Source organism: Pleurodeles waltl, chromosome 2_2, assembly GCF_031143425.1.
Source record: "Pleurodeles waltl isolate 20211129_DDA chromosome 2_2, aPleWal1.hap1.20221129, whole genome shotgun sequence".
Classification (NCBI taxonomy): Eukaryota; Metazoa; Chordata; class Amphibia; order Caudata; family Salamandridae; genus Pleurodeles; species Pleurodeles waltl.
In genome coordinates, this window is record NC_090439.1 from 1,093,720,700 (window position 1) to 1,093,728,154 (window position 7,455).

The window sequence follows — 7,455 nt, forward strand, 5'->3', positions numbered from 1 at the left end:
TTTGCTTGGGGCTTGGTGTGTTCCCCTGAGGACTGCAATGCTGCCTGATGTCGACCTTGCTTTACAGATGACTACTCTGCAGCTTGAGGCTTCCTATGTTCTCCAGAGGACTGCCCTGCTCCTTGAGACCTGCCTTGGTTTCTAGAGTGCTGCCGGGCTGGTTGAGGCTAATCATGTTCCCCAGAGGACTCCCTCACTTCTTGAGGCCATCATTTTTTTTCCGAGGACTGCCCTGATGCTTAAGGCTTACCTTGTTCCCCACAGGACTGCCCTGCTGCATGAGGACTGACCGACTCTCTGAGAAGGAACACTGAACCTGCTCCCTTAACCCCAGACTACTTGGGTGACTTTACGGGTCAGTTGGCTAACCTGTTGTTAGAAATGGGGTCTTTGGTTGGCAGTCATGTTACCCCCTGTCCAAGCAAGGACCCTCACTCTAATCAGGGTAAGTCACACACAATCCAAATTATCCTGTGCCCACCCTCTGGTAGCTTGGCATGGAGCAATCAGGCTTAACTTAGAAGGCAATGTGTAGAGTATCCTGCAATAAATCATACAATAACACAATATAGCACCACAAAAATACACCACACAGTGTTTAGAAAAAAATATAATATTTATCTGGATAAATGCAGATAAAAACGATTAAAATGCAATAAGTAAATGTTGAGATATCACTGTAAAAAGAGATATAAAGTGTTTTAAGTCTTTTTAAAGCAAACAAAGTCTCTTTCAAGCACAAAGTACCTGGTTCGTGTGAAACATCTCTGCAAAGAACCGCAGGGGAGGAAATGCGTGGAAACAAAGGGGTGTGCGTTGATTTCTCGGGCAGCACACAGCAATGCGTCATTTAGTTTTCACCAGGGACGGATGTGTGTCGATTTCAGGTGCTCGGTTGTGGATCCTCTTCGGGTTGCGGGGTTTTCAGACGCCCCGGGGACGATGCGTGGATTTTTGTCACTGCTAGGACAAAGTCACAGGAGCTACGTCGATCCGGTAGGCGTTGCATCTAATTTTCTACTGCATGGCAGGCGCTGCATTGATTCCTCTCTGGAAGTCAGGCTGCGTCGTTCCAGCTCGGCTATGCGTCGATCCCGTGAGGCCATGCATTGAATTTCTGGTCGCTACGATGGGGCTGCATCGATCTTGTTGTTGCGAAGTCAGGCTGCGTCATTCCAGTTCGGTTGTGCGTTGTTTCTGTCAGGCTGTGAGTCGATTTTCGCTGCACAAAGAGTCCTTCTTGCAGAGATGAAGTCTTTTTGGTCCTGAGACTTCAGGGAACAGGAGGCAAGCTCACAGCCAGAGAGCAGCAAGGCAACAGGGCAACAGCAAGGCAGCAGACCTTTACAGAAAGCAGACAGGTGAGTCCTTTGAGCAGCTAGGCAGATCTTCTTGGCAGGTTGCAGGTTCTGGTTCAGGGTCTCTTCTCCAGGAAGTGTCTGAGTTGGTAGGGACAGAGGCCCTGTTTAAATACCCAAATGTGCCTTTGAAGTGGGGGAGACTTCAAAGAGTGGCTTAGAAGTGCACAAGGTCCCCTTTCAGTCCAATCCTGTCTGCCAGGGTCCCAGTAGGGGGTGTGGCAGTCCTTTGTGTGAGGGCAGGCTACTGTCCTTTGACATGCAAGTGTCAGGCCCTCCACCCTCCCAGCCAGGGAAGACCCATTCAAAATGCAGATGTATGCAAGTGAGGCTGAGTATCCTGTATTTGGGGTGTGTCTGAGTGAATGCACAAGGGAGCTGTCAACTAAGCCCAGCCAGACGGGGATTGTAAGGCACAGAAAGATTTAAGTGCAGAGAAATACTCACTTTCTAAAAGTGGCATTTCAAAAATAGTAATATTAAATCAAAATTTACCAGTCAGCAGGATTTTGTATTACCGTTCTGGCCACACTAAATATAACTTTCCTACTCCTTTCAGATCAGCAGCTACCACTTAAACAATGTATGAGGACAGCCACAATGTTAGCCTATGAAGGGAGCAGGCCTCACAGCAGTGTAAAAATGAATTTAGGAGTTTTACACTACCAGGAGATGTAAACTACATAGGTACATGTCCCACCTTTTGCCTACACAGCACCCTGCCCTAGGGGTTACCCAGGGCACACCTTAGGGGTGACTTATATGTAAAAAAAGGGGAGTTTTAGGCTTGGCAAGTACTTTTAAATGCCAAGTCGAATTGGCAGTGGAACTGCACACACAGGTCTTGCAATGGCAGGCCTTAGACAAGGTTAAGGGGCTACTGAAGTGGGTGGCACAATCAGTGTTGCAGGCCACCAGTAGCATTTAATCTACAGGCCTGGGCACATATAGTGCACTCTACTAGGGACTTATAAGTAAATTAAATAGCCCAATTGGGTATGATCCAATGTTACCATGTTTAAAGGGAGAGAGCATATGCACTTTAGCACTGGTTAGCTGTGGTAAAGTGTGCAGAGTCTAAAAACCAGCAAAAACAGCATCTCAAAAGTGGAGGTAGGCAGGCAAAAAGTTAGGGGTGACCACCCTAAGGCTGTCAGGTCTAACGCCTGTTCTGAGCTACAAGAATACCACACAGTCCAGAGGCCTCCCTGCAACTTCCCAGCTGACCTGCTGCAACTGGGCCTGCCTAGACGTGCAACTGGACCTCCCTGAGCCTGCAATTTGATCCTGCCTGAGCACTACTAGCCTCTGCTAGAGTAAGTCCCTGATCCCCAAGAGGTGGATCCACAGGCCCTGACCCGTGGCTGGCATCAGATTGCACTCTACAAGAAAAGAAGAAAACCTGAAGTTCTGGACTCTTCGCACCGGACTTTAGAAAGGTAACTTTTGCAGCAGGACTAAGCTGGTCTCTGTATTTGCCCAGTGCCCTTGTGACTTCCCCTCAGTTTAGCACGACCAGATGACCTCAGGTGGCAGTTTGTGCTTTTAGGCACTATGCCTACTTAAAACCTAAGAACTGAATACCTCTGGTACTAATAATTGGACTGTTGTTGTTTTGGTCTCATTTTATTTAGTAAAATGCTCTCTATTTTTCTAAATTGATGTGGTATATTTCTTGTGTTGTGTTATCACTTTACTAATATTTGTGTGCTCCATAAATACTTAATATATTGCCTCCAAGTTAAACCTTACTCCTTTGGTGCTTTTGTGTTAAACTCAGGTTGAGTTACTTTTGTCTTTTACCCCAACAACGAGTATTGCTTGTTTTAGAAAGATTCTCCTCCCACCCCTCAAACCAATAACCCGATTTCTTACAAGCAGGGATTCTGTGAATTCTCCCAAATGTCATTTTTGCAATTGCTGCTCAAAAATTGCACTGCGACCAGAGATTAATACGAAAAATAAACACTCAAGCCCTGGAATACTCTGTTTTTAATAGTTAAGATGCCAGAACTGGTTTAGTGTGCCATGTAAGACAAGAGGTTCCTAGGAATCTATGTGTATTGTGAGCTCAAAGTCACTAATCCTTCTCATACCTAAAGTTATAGTAATGACAAAGTGTGTTTTACTGAATGAAATTTGTAAAGCTACTTAAACCTGAAGGTGCCAAAATTTCTGCATTTGCACCTTCAGATAAAGCCTAGAAAGGAGCACGTGAGGCCACCACAGTCCACCTACTCATAAGGCATCTGCACTACAAGTTTAGGGGGCATATTTATACTCTGTTTGCGACAGATTTGTGTAATTTTTTAATGCAAATCAGGTGCAAACCTAACTCTATATTTATACTTTGGCACTAGACCCCTCTAGCGTCAAAGTTATGGAGTTAGCATCATTTTTTGCTTGCCGAAAACTACCTTTCCTCAATGAGATGCAAGGTAGGCTTTCCCGGGCAAAAAATGACTCTAAGGCCTTTGCGCCTAATTTATCCTCCCGTGAAAAAATCACACACGGGAGGAGGAGGACCTTAAATAATTGTGCTAAGCCTTGTTAGCGCCATTATTTAACGCCTGGGTCAGGGCAGGCATTAGAGGACCTGTGAGCTCATTTCCATGGCCGGAGACCATGGAAGCAGCCCACAAGTGCCCTTCCCTGCACCCAGGGACACCCCCATCCACCCACCCACACCTGCAGGACACCTAAGGATGGGGAGACCCATCCCAGTTAAGTTCTTATTTTTTTTTTTAAAGTGCCATAGGAGGGCCTAACTTGGGCCCCCCTACATGGCACTGTGCCCAATGGCCATGCCCAGGGGACTTAAGCTAAGACAGGAGTTATGTCCATGGGGGTTGTGCGTCAGAAAATGATGCTAGTCAGGTAAGAATAATTTTTTTACGTTAACCTGACAAGCGCCATTCTTTCACGCACAACCTCCAGTCTTCCCTAGGCCTCCCCTACCCGGTTAGTGTCATTTATTTTGACGCTAATCGGGCCTTAGCGCCGGCTAGCCTCATTCCTTAATTATGACGCCCGGCTGGCATCTAGGATTGGCGGTAGCTGACGGTATACTTTTTGATGCAAACCTTCGTTAACGCAGGTTTGTGTCAAAAAGAATAAAACAGGGCCCAATATCTTGTCTTAATATTAGTAAGAAAAGATAATATACGGTTGCCTTTTCATGACAAAACCAGGAAAAGGAAGAAAAGGAAAATTGACTGACCTTGGCAGGAGAGTAGTGGATTTGAAAATGCAGCCTTTATTGTTTTTTTTTTTTAAATTCACATAGCAGTGGCAAAGAGTAATTCCTGCAATAAACTATGTTATTGTTTTTTTCCCCTGCTGCCTCCTAAACGGGCCTATTAAGTAGGAAGAGGGATATTTCCAAATTAAATAATAAAGCAAACCCCAATCAGCCTTTTAGGCTCCATGAATTTTTTATGTCGGGGTGCTAGAGTGGGGAGGGTGGGGAGCTGGGCCTGTTTCACTGTGACCAGAGGGAGGGTGCACAAGCCAGGCCCACACAGGGGAATGAGGCAGATGCATCATTTGTAAGTAATCTGCTCTTAAGCCATCGCCTGGGTGCCCTCTTTGCTTGTGCCTGTTGATACTCACAGCACAAGTGACATAGTTAATGCGCGGTGAAATGTGCCTGTGCGCCGGGGGTAAAGTGCCTTTTGTTTTGTGAGGGTCCTGTTTAGCATGCAGAACACATCCCAGGTGCTAAAGGGCAAGGGCATTAAGATGAGATGCAACTCTGCGTTAGGCAAGAACTACTTTTGAAAAGGTGGAGATTTTATCAAATATAAAGAGCATTGGAGGGACAGTTAATCATTTATTATTGACATATTAATGCACTATAGGAACATAATTCTCCATAAAGCGATGCGTCTTGAAAGCATCAGAGCTCTAAACAAATAGGGGTATTTGGAGGTATAAAGTGCAAAACTATCTTTTGCATAATGATTCGTTTCGAGGATCCTGGTAAATGTTCTGGTAATATTGCACCAGGAACAACCAATCTGTCAGGGTTCAGGTTTTCCCAAGTGCAGCAGTTCTGCAATTCTTAAGATTCCTGCAGGTTGAATACGTGTTTGAAATTCCGAGAATTGCCTCTTATTTGCCTGCACACATTTCACTGTGTTTTTCCTGGCGAAATTTGAGTGGGAAAAAAAGGTTGTGTCTGTTCTAAATTTGCACAGAACGTGTAATCCCAATGCGGATTTACATTCTGATTTCAGTCTGAATCGGAATAAGCATGTCCCTGGGAATGAGGGCTGTGAATCAAAAACAGAATCCCCAAATCTTGGACTTGCATAATCATCTCGCTGCTAAAATGTGTTTTGGCAGTTATACATCGTATCAGGAAATTTGCCCCAAAATATATAAGGACTAGAGGCTACTATTAAATTAGGGCACTTTTGATTCGACTTAGTTAGATGCATGCTGAACTTTTTATTAGGAAGGTATTTGCGTGACTGTATCTTGGAGTGTGCATATTTTGCAGAATTTTCTTTGCAGTCTATGGGCCAGATGTACTAAAATGGTGGTCACAATCAGTGGCAGCACACCGATTTTGCAACCAGTCTCAATAAAAATTAATTGTGCGAATCACTATTTGTGACACTCTGTAACTCGTTAGAAACACAGGTATGCGGCCTGAAAGGAAAAGCAGACCACCAGCACTGTGCTTGCATTTTCAAACCAGATTTTAGTTTATAAAAAAAAGCGACCCGTTTTTCGGTCGAGCGCGTAAGCGCTCTGGCCTGTTGTAATCTATCTGTCGGCTTTTAACCACGCCCACTGCATGCCCATCGCTATCACTCGTTCATGGGTTTGCCTTTCAAAAATTCTTTGTTACCATTGTGTGAATGCTTTACATTTGTCCCTCCTTAGCACAGTTTTGTTACTGCCTTGGCCATAAACCCTGTTACATGGATAATTGCACTTTTGCCAATACGTTTTACTGCAAGCAAACTTCTTTTTCCTTTCGTGTCCCTCCTTTGCACTTATGTTCATGGTGGCCATGGCGCTTTGAATCGGCTCACTTATGTCAACTGTTTTACTTTTCAATTTATGTGGCAAGAAAAGTCCAGTTAGTAATTTACAACGTTAATAGCTCTAACTCATTCCCCTTTCCCAATACTTGTTTTGTTACAGCAGCTGATGCAGCCTTATAGGCTTCAAGTACAAAACACACTTCCTCATTCATTGTCTTGGAACGAATAGCAACAAGCCAGCGAGCATGCTTTGAAGTAGGCATTTAAAAATCCTCTTCTTCAGTGACACCACTGGTCCTCACAAAAGCATGTGTGAGGCACCATTCAAAAGGTGCAGAGTTAAAGGAGCCAATTACGAATTGAGCAGGGAACCTATTGTGGTACAGCCTTTCCTGTCACGTGACCTATGACTAAATTTATATACCCATATTTCCTGTCACTGCTGAGTCCTTCGGTTGTTTCTTTTTGTGGCAACAAGAGTTTTATCAATGTACCGAATTACAACAATTATTATAAATTGGTTGTATCATAAAGGGTTTTCTAAGATGAACTTAGTAAATAAAATCACCCTGACAGTCTGTGGAACAGTGGCCATGAAACGTATACAATGGTTTCTCTTCAAACCAAATAAATCATTCACCTTTTACTAAAGATTTCTCTGGAGAGGAAAATTTAAGAGTTTCATTCAATTTTTGAAAGACCTGCCAAGTGCAGAGTTACCCTTATTTAGTAAACAAAAGTATAACTGTAAAGAAAACAGATCGATTATTTGCTGGTTCCTTAGGTGTGACAACAATCTTTTGTTATCCTTGATGCGCTTTTGGGAAGTGATTTTTATTGTGACGCAGTTAACCTATAGCCCTGTTACATGACATATAAGAAGGACATATGCTGCACAAATACTCCATATCATCCGAAAGGATCCACTACCATGTGGTGTGAATCAGAAATATATAACGACAGGTAAGGAAGGATCAATTGGTAAATAAAACACATAATTGTATCCAATCTTGGTTTTATTTCTGGATCAGCTCTTGCTTCTCCTTGCTCATTGAGTATTCAGACTTTATTCAAAATCAACTCTGTGACTTAATTGTAAA

At 43.7% G+C, this 7,455-nt stretch overlaps 1 non-coding gene across 1 annotated transcript; it reads left to right on the plus strand.

The window, feature by feature from the left end:
- Window positions 1–6,957: 6,957 nt before the first annotated feature.
- LOC138283157 (U5 spliceosomal RNA) lies at window positions 6,958–7,073 on the plus strand. The gene has a single exon (XR_011201095.1). It is a non-coding gene; the product is annotated as a U5 spliceosomal RNA (small nuclear RNA).
- Window positions 7,074–7,455: the final 382 nt, after the last annotated feature.